Source organism: Macaca mulatta, chromosome 20 (assembly GCF_049350105.2).
Source record: "Macaca mulatta isolate MMU2019108-1 chromosome 20, T2T-MMU8v2.0, whole genome shotgun sequence".
NCBI lineage: Eukaryota > Metazoa > Chordata > Mammalia > Primates > Cercopithecidae > Macaca > Macaca mulatta.
In genome coordinates this window covers 55104140-55117207 of record NC_133425.1, presented here as the reverse complement: position 1 = coordinate 55117207, position 13068 = coordinate 55104140, and positions in this window count along the sequence as shown.

Below are 13068 nucleotides of genomic sequence, written 5' to 3'. Positions count from 1 at the left end.
CTAACTACCCCCAAATTCTCCATTTTATCAATCATTTCTTCAAATTATCCATTCATTTATTTTGTTTGTTTATGTAAGTTGGAGTACGGGATACAGGCTGGAGATTAGAGAAGCCTTACAAGATTATTGAAATACAAATCAAGACCGATTATCTTTAAAACCTATGTTGCCTCAAAGCAAAACAAAAAAACTGCACAGAACAAATCTAACATGATTCAAATTATGGCACCATCACTACTAACCTTGGGAAGATACTTTATCTCACAACTTTGCATTAAGAAGCCAAGCCATTGACACCTTTTAAACAATAGAAAGCTAAGCATATTTTTAAAATAATTATAAAGGTAAACTAATAAACAAAGAGTTAAGAAAACCCAGAGCAAGCAAACAATTCATAGTAAAAATAAGAACTTTAAAATAGGTTTAACAACAAAAATAGGATATAACTAAAACCAGATCTATCTGTCATGTCAACAGACCGAGACTACCTATGAAAAAATTCAGAGTGGACACACAGAAAATCAAAACTGACAATATTTAGAGGGAAAAACAAACAAAAGGGAAGTAGAACTCTCGATAAGGTTGAATTCAAGCCAAAAACAAGTGAATAAACTAGGCTAAGAAAGACAACTTAAAATTTGCATGGAACCACAAAAGACCCTAACTAACCAAAGCAATCTTGAACCAAAAGAACAGATCTGGAGGCATGACACTGCCTGATTTCAAAATTTACTATAAACCTACAAAAATTTTAACAGCATGGAACTGGCATAAAAACAGCATGGAACTGGAATAAATTCACACATTATAATCAATCGATTTTTGACAAAGATGCCAAGAACACACAATGGGGAACGACAGTCTCTTCAATATATGGTGCTGGAAAAACTGGATAACCACATGCTGAAGAATGAAATTAGATTCTCACACTATACACAAAAATCAACATAAAATGGATTAAAGACTTAAATGTAAGACATGGAACTATGAAACTACTAGAACAAAACATAGGGGAAAACTTTCATGGGTCTGGGTAATGATTTCTTAGATGTTACCCCAAAAGCACAGCCAATAAAAGCAACAATAAACAAATGGGATTGCATGAAAATCAAAGTATCTGCACAGCAAAGGGAAAAATCAGAGTGAGGAGACAACCTACAGAATGGGAGAAAAATATTTTCAAACCATATATATGATAAGGATTTAACATACAAAATAAAAGAGGAACTTAAATAACTCAATAGCAAGAAAAAAAAATTTAAAATGAACAAAAGACCTAAATAGACACTTCTTAAAAGAAGAGACATGCAAATGACCAACAAATGTATGACAAAAAAACTCAACAAATAAGTAAATACTGAACAAGCAAATAAATTATAAATAATAGGACCCAGGTTAGACAAACTAGTAACTAATAAGCAAGATGATAAAGCTAGAATGAACACTGTGGTGCTGGATTAGAACCGGCAATTTTGGTAAGAATTCATAGTCATATTCATATTTACATGTATACGTGTGTGTGCGCGTGTGCGCATCTCAGACACACTTAATAACTTAAAACAACAAAGATTCATTCTTACAGTCTGGAAGTCAGAAGTCCAAAATTGGTCTCGCTGGGCAAAATCAAGGTGTCAGCAGGAGTGTGCTCCTTCTGGAAACTCCAGGGATAATCTGCTTCCTCGCCTTGTCCGGCTTCTAAAAGCTGCCTACTTTCCTTGGCGTCTGTCTCCTTCCTCCATCTTCAAAGCCAGCAACATAACTTCCTTAAATCTTTCTCTAACTCTGACCCTCCCTGTCTCCGTCTTTCACTTTGGTTATATTAAGCCCACCTGGGTAAACCAATTAAACCAATTAAACCAATTAAACCCACATGGGCAAACCAGGATAAACTTGTTTTAAGGTTAATTGTTTAACAACCTTAATTAGATTAGCAACCTTAATTCTCTCTTGCTGTCGTGTAACCTAACACATTAACAGGTTCCATGGAAAAGAATATAATCATCTTTGAAGGATTATTACTCTGCCTACCAAAATAACTAAGCTCTTTTGCAGGAGAATTCTACCAAAATATTAAAGAGCCAGTAATTCCAATGTTTTTAAACTTCTTCAGAGCATAGAAAGAAGTAAAATTTAATTATTTCTTTTAATTAAGTCTAATAACATTGATACTGAACTTGGCAATGTTAGCCCTCAAAAGATAATTACAAGCAAATCTCATTTCTCATCATCAAAGCCAACATCTTAAATAAAATATTAGCAATTAGAATTCAGTCACACATCAAAAGAATAATACACCATGCCAAGTGTTGTTTATCTTCTCAAACAATGAAAAGGTGTTTGCTACAGTTAAACATACAATTTTTATTTTAAAGAACTCTCAAATATTAATATTATTATGATAAAATATATGTTAATCCAAATGACACCATTACACCTAATTTAAAAAGATGAAAAATGAAGTATAAAATTGGAAAGGGGGAAGTAAAGTTTTCATATGGAACTCTAAACAATCAGTTAGAAACCACTATATTCACTAGACTTCAGTAATTTATCAAGATACAACTTTACTATTTCAAATAATAGCTTTCTACAAGCAAACACAACAAGCTAAAAGATGTAATAGATTAAATATATGAATTTACAAAATAAATATAAAGCCTATGAGGATAAATTTAATGAGAAATATCTGTAAGAACTATATGAAAGTTTAGCATAAATAATTGCCTGCTTGTTTTAAATATATAACTATGTCAATTATCTCTAAATTACATGATTTCAGTAAAGTATTAATAATTTATTTTGAATTTAGCAAATGAGTTAAAGTTCTTATGAGCCAAAACCACAATGAGATACCACTTCACACCCATTAGGATTGTTAGAACTGAAAAGCCAGATAATAATATGTTGGCCAGAATTTGGAGAAATTAGAACCCTCCTAAACTGCTTTTAGGAAAATAAATATACAGCAATCTTGGAAAACTGTCTGGCAGCTTTTCAAATGAGTAAACATAGAATTACCATATAATCCAGCAATTCTCCTCCTGGCTATAGCCCCAAGAGAAATGGAGACATATCTTCGTACAAAAACTTGAATGCTTATTACAGTATTACTTATAATAGCCAAAAGGAGCAAATAACCCAAATGTTTATTAAGGGATGAACGGATAAATAATATGTGATATATCCATCTAATAGAATATATTCAGCCATAAAAAATGAAGTACTAATGCATGCTACAAAATGGATGAACCTTGAAAATATTATGCTAAGTGAAAGAAGCCAGTTACACAAGACCATGCATATGATTCCATTCATATGATTGTTCAGAATAGGGAAATCCACAGAAACGGAAATTGGTTACTTAAGTTTGGGGAGGAATGGGTGAATAGGGAGATGATAGCTAAAGGGTACAGTGTGTTTCTTTTCAAGGTGATGAACATATTCTAAAACTAACTGTGGTGCTGGTCACATATATATATGTGATTACATGGAAAACCATCGAAGTATACATTGTAAATGGGTGAATTGTAAAATATGTAAATTCTATCTCAATAAAACTGTTAGAAATCTTATAAAAATGAGTAAGCAAGATGACTAGGGGAAAAAAACTTTTTAAAAAGCAAGAGATGAACTCAGTTCAATAATAAAAGAAGTATGAGATTATGATACCAGCTTATAAACAAAGGATAGATAAATGGGACACAATACACAGAGTCAACCCAGACACTATGAGGATATTGCACATGTGGTGAGAGATATATCAAATCAGCGGGAAAATATGGACTATTCAAAATATCTGTTGAGACTAGCTACTTAGCTAGATTGGGGAGGGAAAAGAAGTAAACTTGGATTCGTACCTTATATCAAATACCAACATAGAGTTCCAAATATTCAAGATTTCATGGTAATAATAAAATAATAAAGGCAATAAAAAGAGAATTTTGGTTTCCAAATTAATGTATAATCTCAAAGCAGAAAGACTATTCTCTAAATGTGATTCATAGCATAGAAGCCACGAAAGGATGAGTCAATTAAAATTTAAAACTTTTATGTCAAAAATATATATATAAGATACATTTTTTAAACACTGTCAAAATGCAGGTGACACACTGGAGCGTTACTTACAAATCACTAAACAGAAAAAAGACTGATTTTCCTCATATACAAAGAGCTTCTAGAGACCAATAAAAAGATAAACTGACTTTCTAAAAATTGGACAAATTATGTAACCAAGCTTGCACAGAAAAATGAACATTTAGGTTTTTAAAGTACAAAGAGATGCTCTACCTAACTCATAATAATAAAAAAAAAACAGAATTTAAAATAGACTTGGATACAACATGTTCAGATTGATAAATTTCTTAATGTTTGATGACAGACAACATTGGCAATGCTGTTGGAAACGAACCTTCACAATTTGCTGAAAGAATTGTAACCTGAAAAAAAACCTAATGCGTAAAATTTGTCAGTATCAAAATGACAAATGTTCTTAACTTTTAACCATCATTTAGCCTTCTTACAAATATTCTCTATCACATAAAACAAAACAAGCAGAATTATTCATTGTGGTATTATAGTCAAGTTTGGGAAGTAACTCAATGTCCATCAAAAGGAGTAGATAAACTGAGGTCCATTCATATAATGTAGGGTGTTTCAACCTCAGCACTATTGATATTTGGGTCGGATAATTCTTTGGGGGAGGATGGGATGTCCTGGGCTTTGTAAGATGTTTAGCAATATCCCTGGCTTCGACAAACTAGATGTTTATTGTCTGTTGGGTGACTCCTTCTGAAAGCCTCAAAATTGATGGATTTGACCCATGATCTGCCAAAGAGGCAACCCGTTGAACCAAAGAGGCAACTCTGGGTCTACTGCCAAACCCCTATCCTGTTTCTGTATTGCAAAACAACAACTTTGTATATCCATTCTTCATTCTGCAGAATTTATGGATTTAGAGGGGTGTAAAAACTTCCTCCAGAAGATTTCAAGTGACCCACCGACATTTGGTAGAATAAAAAGGTCATAATCAAATATTCATGCAACATTTCCCCACTAATTTTATTTAACCTAACTCCCTAATAACAACAGATACAGAAATTCAGATAAAGGGGCTAAGCAACTCAATCAAGTCTAAATAACAAGGTAACTTAATGCTAAATTTGAGATGCTGAAAATATCCTAAAACAAATATTCATTTGAAAAAATCTGTACCTAGAGATTCTGAACTAGAATTTTGGAAAGCAGATTCTGATTAGGGTATAATGAGAATGGAGATAATAATTGAAACCAGAGGGAAGGGGGCATTTTTAAGAGATAATATAAAGATCACAGCATTGAAGCATGAATTTGCAGGAATGCCCACAGCTAAAGCAAAAGAGGGAGAGAGGACAATTTTCCTTTGGATTTGCCATTTCTTCTGACTCTAAGTGGAATGTACTATAAGCTTCACAGAGAAGAAAGGTATAGACAATACTATAGATGGCATAGAGCTTATTACCCAACCACCAAAGGTATCTCTTTCTTGGACTTCTACTTTGATCCAACAACTTCAGCATTCCATATTTTATATGAAACATTTATTCTGTTAAACATTAATTGAAATCTCTATCAGATTCATTTTGTTAAACCCAATAATTCCAAAATCTAAAGGCTCGAGAGGTTTCACAGTAATATAGTATCTTGTCAACAGGGTACTTTCCCACTCTTGGAGATGCACTACTCTATTTGACCACAAATGAATCCTCCTTGTGTTTAGCAGAGTTATCTCTCAGTAGACATATATGGGCAAGCCTTGGGTGACACGGCTCCAGCTCGCTTTGTATATCCAGGAAAACATTAAGAGTCCTGAAGTTCCCACACATTGTGAAATTATCCCCATTATGGCCACTATGTCTTCCATTATCCACTATCCATCCTTCTCCACTCTCTGCCCCAAGGTTTCCTGCAGCTACAGATTGCACCATCAGGTACATATTCGAATAAGCATAAGCAGCAGTGTTTCATCTACAGTGTGATTCTTCACCTTCTGGTTTCTATGTTGAGTCAGTAAATAGAAGGCACTCTTTGGAGAGTCAAAAGTGAGAAGAGAGAGTGCAATGCACTTATTCCTGACTCCCTGTCTGCAACTCTGCATCAGCACTGCTTGCTCCACAGCTCCCCATCTGCTGAACAACCCTGTGGCCCCCACAATTCAGTTCTCACTGGACTCTGGCCCCCTAATTTCTTCCTCATCTACTTTCAGCCTTTTGATCTTCCCAATGTGACTAGTGTGTTGAATTCTTTACCATTCTTGTTCCCTTAAAATCTCTACAGATGAACTAACTGAGAAGAATCCTATTTTCTGCTGAAACTCTGAATTCTAAAAGTAGTGTTTCTTTCTCTAAATTTTAAATACATATATAATTTTTTAAAAAACTGAAGAACATTTACCTTTTCTGTATTCTCATCTTAAACATACACAAACAATATCATGAATCTAATATTAAAATATTAGTGGTATATGTGAATATAGGCATATAGTTTGAGGACTAACAAAAACTTAATTTTATTAAACAAATTACAAGTCTCTTTTCTAAAGACAATTGAATTTGCTTTTTTTGTATTTGTATTTTCATGCAACAGAGCTTAGTTAAGGACTTGAAATCATCGTTTGCTATTTCTAAGGGACACATACTGAAATAGCATTTGCTTTTAATCAATATTACAAATGCTTGCCGAAGAGAGACTCAGCTTTTGCATAAAGTTCTTCCATCAATTTGTCAACAGCATTTAAAAGTTTTTTCAGCTGAAAAGTGCCATGAAATGCTAGACTAGATGAAGGAGAGGAAGGCCACTTGTAAGCTAATAAGGCAGCTTCTTAATAAGGATTGCTTTCCATCATGTAATTATTCTGCTGGGGTTTTGCAGGTTCAGTTTAAATGGCTTAGAGCAGTCAGGGTCTGCCACCATTCCCAGGAGGTGTTTCCATGCCATGCATCCTTCTGTTGGATTGTTTCCTTGAAATTCTGCATTAGTCCTTAAAGACACATTAGTGTTCAGTACCATTTGTTATTTCCTTTCTGTGTTGGCATGTTTATTCAGGAGACATTAATGGAAACAAAATATACCCATCCACATCCCATAGAGACCTCAAATTTGCAAATGCCTTCTCAAACTGAAACATGAAGTGTGGGTTTCTTTTTTCATGTATCCTCATTTATTCACACACAAAAAACAAGACCCATCAGTTGTCACTGCACACATGTCTCCAATCTTGCACCTCACTTTTTAAAGCTCCCCTTCATGTATATAGCCACTTTTCAGAAAACAGGATTCGGTAGAAAATGTTGTTACAAGAAAATTACATATTCAAATAAGCATAAGCAACAGTGTTTCATCTACAGTGTGATTCTTTGTTTAAATATAAATTGAAGACTGTTTAAAACTAAGCTAGCACTAAAACTAATGAATATTTATAGGATTAAAGTGTTTTGAGGGGATTCTCCACAGTATCTTCAGTGACTGCAAAGAATTGACATAAGGAGTTAGGTAGTATTACATATAATAGCATCTCTATATACTGTTTATATATGTAATATTTAATACTTAATTACTTATTACAATCTATTATACTAAATACAATAATAAGTATAATAATATAAAAGTCATTTCTATAGATAAGCCACTAGTTTTAGCAAAAAAATACCCAAGACTTCTAATATCTTTTTGAAAACAAGTTGATTACAAGTTCCTACTAGTTAGATTACAAGCTCCTTACCTATGGACTGGATAAAGAAAATGTGGTACATTTACACCATGGAATACTATACAGCCATAACAAAGAACAAAATCATGTCCAGCAGTGTGGATGCAGCAAAAAGTCATTATCCTAAGCTGCAATAATGCAGAAACAGAAAACCAAATGCCATATGTTCTTACTTATAAGTGGGAGCTAAACATTAAGTACACATGGACATAAATATGGATAAATAGACACTGAGGACTCCTGCAGGGGAGGGGGAGGAAGGAGGGGAACAGTTGAAAAACTAACTGTTAAATACTATGCTCGATACCTGGGTGATGCAATAAATCATACCCCAAAACTCAGCATCATTCAATATACCTATGTAACAAACCTGCACATGTACACCCTGAATCTAAAATAAAAGTTGAAATTATATTTTTTTTAAAAAAAAAAAACCTCCTTAGCCAAAATAGCCAAGGCATTTACTGATTTGACCATAGCTTGCTTTCTGATCATTTCACATTCATTAAACCATGTTTCATGTGTAATCAACATATTCTCCCCTTTCCTGACTCTGTGTCTTTAGATGAGATGTTTTTAATACATAAAATTCCTTTTTCCTGCTCTTTAATTCCTGGAAAATTCTTCCTTATCCCTTTTAACCTAGATTTGATGCCCTTTCTGGTGTGAGTCTGAATCTTTCCAAATGCTTTCAGGCAGAAAGAATTGCCTCTTCTCTGCTGCCTCAGGACTGGGCTTAAATTCTCATGAAGCTCACCATGCTGTTACAATTATGTATTTCCAGTGTTTATGTATTTGTCCTCAAGCTGAGTCCTTGAAGCCCAGTGTGGTGCCTTTGCACTAGACCTGAAGAATGTAACACTGACTATTGATGACACAGGGCATATGAAAGCAAGCGCAAGGAGCCATCGTTAATCCCATTTCACAGGTAAAGAACCTGGGGTCTTAGACAGAGTAACTAGTTGCATAAAAAGTAACACAGTTGGTAAAAACCAGCCCAAATGGAGAGACAAGATTGTATAAGCATTTTTTGTGGTTGATGTGACCATTTAAAGAGATATTATTTTACATGTATTAGGATCACTTCCTTTTATTTCTTCTCCTCCCCTTCTTCTTCATTATAACAGGCAAAAAAAAAAAAAGTTATTGACAGAAAGAATTCATGAATAAATAAAAAGGTGAATGGCTGAAAGACTTGCCTAAACTCACAAAACCTCTCTGAACCAATTTCCTCACCCATTTAACGGAGCCAAGTACGCCTCACTGTGAAGCTCACGGGACTAATTTAACATTAAGTTGGATAACAACATCTGATGTGCATATATGTTTGTGTGTGTATGTGCAATATATTAAAATATTGTTTACCAAAATTTATCTCATATTTTATTTGATAAAAATAATATAAAATCTCCCAAATTTAGTCTTAAAGGTAAATTTATATTCATATATATCTTTGATACTGATTCACATTTAATACTTTTGACATATTTTCTTTTTTAAAAGATAAATATTATACTATTTCTTTAATCTTTTAATTTAGAATAAACCTGTGGCTATAGAAGTTGCTTGAATTTTCAGGTATCTTTCAGCTCCATCTGAAAAAATGCTGTGGAATATTGTTATTCCCTTACATTAATCATTTTTTACTTTAAGATTGCAGAAAAGAAATAGACTGAGTTCTAATGTGCTCTCAGTTATAAAGATGGTTGGAAGTAAAGCTAAAAAACTTATTCTCCAGTATTTATCATCACATGTTAGAAATATTACTAGAATAAAATTTTCATAACATCAAGTCTTGTCTCAATTTTTAGCAGTAAGTCCTTAAGAAATGCATTCGCTGCAATCTGCATTTTATAAATCAGAAAGCTGGGGCTCAAAAGCATTCGTTTTTGCCAGGATTGTTTTGAGAATTAAATGAGGAAGTACATAATAAAACATAATATAGGCAGAATTCCCTGACATCTATAGACAATCAGTGTTTGTTTTGTGATTATTCCGTGAAGATAAATCAATGAACTTGATTGTGGACCCAGTGGTGACACACACACACACACACACACACACACACACACATACAGGATCGCATGTCTTGCTGTGCTCCCTGCACAGTTCTAATCAAAGGAAAAGAGTCAGCCCTGGGTGTTGCTCTTCTGACTGGACTAACCATTTGAAACTAAATCCACTGCCTCTTCATCAGCTCTGGGAAATAAAGATCCAACAATCAAAGCAACAAACAAATAGCAGAAAGAAGAATAGCAAACACAGCAAAACCCTCAATCATTACACACTCCCCTCCACCACTTTTTTTCATCACTTTAAGCAATTTTGTATAGTCAAAGAACTCTGATTTTTTTCCTTCACACAAAAGTAAAACTAATTTTGGCTTGGTTTCTGTGTTCCCCCCTCTCTCTTTAAATCACTGGTGCATTGGAAGAAGTAAATGGATGGGATATTTTTGTAATGAAACAGAGGTCATTAGACATCTTTGATTATTAACATTAGCTATCAAATCTGCAAAATTCAAATGTTTTGAGTTTTTTTCATATCTATGCATAAGTTTTCTTCAAGATTGTACATCTTCATATTTCCTCATCTGATCACCAGCCAATCACTCCTCTAGCATCTGATTTCACAATTATTTGTGCTCATTGATTTATACCAAGCCTACAATAAACCAAAGTCTTACTTGTAAATGTTCCTGTTGTGTTGCTGCCTGCTGCCTCTATCCTGCATTTTTGTAGTAATATTTGGATACAATCTAAATATTGTACATTACTTCTGCTGCTTATCTTAGGATCCATATCAGCATTTTTGAATCTTGGCTTTACCATTTCACATACCAATCACTCTTCTATTCCTTTATGCAGCTAGAGATGGGAAAGAGATTTCAATAAGCTTGCTGACATCGACCAATAGGTAATGGCTCCTTTGACTGTGAATTGAAAAGTATTCTGAGGCTGATGAAAATAAATATTATAATCACCTAGGGATCCTAGCATGGGTAGGAGAGCTGGAAATGGCTGCCTGCAGGCCATTGTCACCTAAAGAGCTGAGATATCAAATACATATTGTGTGAAAGTTTCTTTGGATACCATATACACTGTCAGCTTATGCCTTTTGTGGGCTACTTTCTGCTTTTGTCTTCTACTTTTTGAGAATTCTGACACAATCAGGAGACACTTCACTCTACAAATGTCCAAATTTGAAGTATTTTGGATGTTTTTCCAAAGTTTAATGAAATCAGGAATATTATTTGACTAATCAATCAGATAAATTGAGGAAAGAAAATCAGTAGATAATGGCATACAGGAAAATAAAAAGCAAACTATTGTGAAGAGATTCTATAGATATTAGTGATCAGACTCAAGAATTATCAGATTAAAAAATCCACAAATGGCTGGGTGCAGTGGCTCATGCCTATTATCCCAGCACTTTGGGAGACCAAGGTGGGTGGATCATGAAGTCAGGAGTTCGAGACCAGCCTGTCCAATAGGGTGAAACCCCTTCTCTACTAAAAATACAAAAATTAGCTGGGCATGATGATATGCTCCTGTAGTACCAGCTACTGGCAAGGCTGAGGCAGAAGAATCACTTGAACCCGGGAGGCAGAGGTTGCAGTGAGCTGAGATCGCACCACTGCACTCCTGCACACCAGCCTGGGTGACTCCCTCTAAAAAAAAAAAAGAAGAAAGAAGAAAGAAGGAAGAAGAAAGAAGAAAGAAGAAGAAGAAGAAGAAATGATCATATGTAACAACACAAAAACAAATGGATAAACATTCCATGCTCATCATGGATTGGAAGAATCAATATTTTTCAAGTGCTCACGCTGCTCAAAGCAATCTGTAGATTCAGTGCTGTTTCTATCAAACTACCAGCCTCATATTTTACAGAATTAGAAAAAACTATTGTAAAATTCATATGAACACAAAAACGGGCCCAAATAGTCAAAGCAATCTTAAGCAAAACAAGAAAAAAAAAAAAAAAGAAAAGATAAATAAGCCAGAGTCATCACATTACCCAACTTCAAACTATACCACAAAGCTACAGTAACTTAAACAGCATGATAGTGGTACAAAAGTAGACACACAGATCAATAGAACAGAATAGAGAACCCAGAAATAAAGCCACATACAAACAACCAAGTCAGCAAAAATAAATAATGGAGAATAGGGAAAAGATTCTGTGTTCAGTAAATGGTGCTGGGATAACTGGCTAGGCATATGCAGAAGAATAAAACTGGACCCCTACCTTTCACCATATATAAAAATTAAATTATGATGGACTAAAAATTTACGTGTAGGACTTCAAACAATAAATACCTTAGAAGAAAACCTAGGAAACATGCTTCTCAACATTGGCCTTGGCAAAGAATTACTGGTTAAGTCCTCAAAAGCAATTGCAACAGCAACAACATCAAAATGACAAATGAGACCTAATTAAACAAAAGAACTTCTACACAGCAAAAGAAACTATCAACAGAGTAAACATACAATGTATAGAATGTGAGAAAATGTTTACAAGCTATACATCTGATAAAGATCTAGTATGTCCAGAATCTATAAGGAACTTAAATCAACAAGCAAAAAAAAAACAAACAACCCCATGAAAAAATGGGTAAACGACATGAAAAGACATTTTCTCAGGTCAACTTCCTGTACCACACATAAAAGACACCACGATGCTAAGCATAGCACTGTAGCACTATAAATCCTGAAAAAGCTGCATGTGTAAAGACATACAAGCAACCCACAAACATATGAAAAAAAACTCAATACCACTAATCATCAGAGAAATGCAAATCAAAACCACAATGAGATATCATCTCACACCAGTCCAAATGGCTATTATTAAAAAGCCAAAAAGCAGCATATCCTGGTGAGGCTGCAGAGAGAAGAGGTCACTTACACAAAGTCAGTGGGAATGTAAATGAGGTCAGCCTTTGTGCAAGGCAGTTTGGAGATTTCTCAAAGAATTTAAAGTGGAACCATTTGACCCAGCAATCTCATTACTGGGTATATACCCAAAAGAAAATAAATCATTCTGTCTAAAAGACACATGCACTCATGTTCATTGCAGCACTACTCACCATAGCAAAGACATGGAATCAACCTAAATGCCCATAGATGGTGGACTGGATAAAGAAAATGGTACATATACACCATAGAATACTATACAGTGATTAAAAAGAACAAAATCATGTGATTTGCAGCAATATGGATGCAGCTGGAGGCTATTATCCTATGTGAATTAATACAGAAACAGAAAACCAAATACCCTATGTCCTCACTTATAAGTGGGAGTTTATCACTGAATACATATGGACA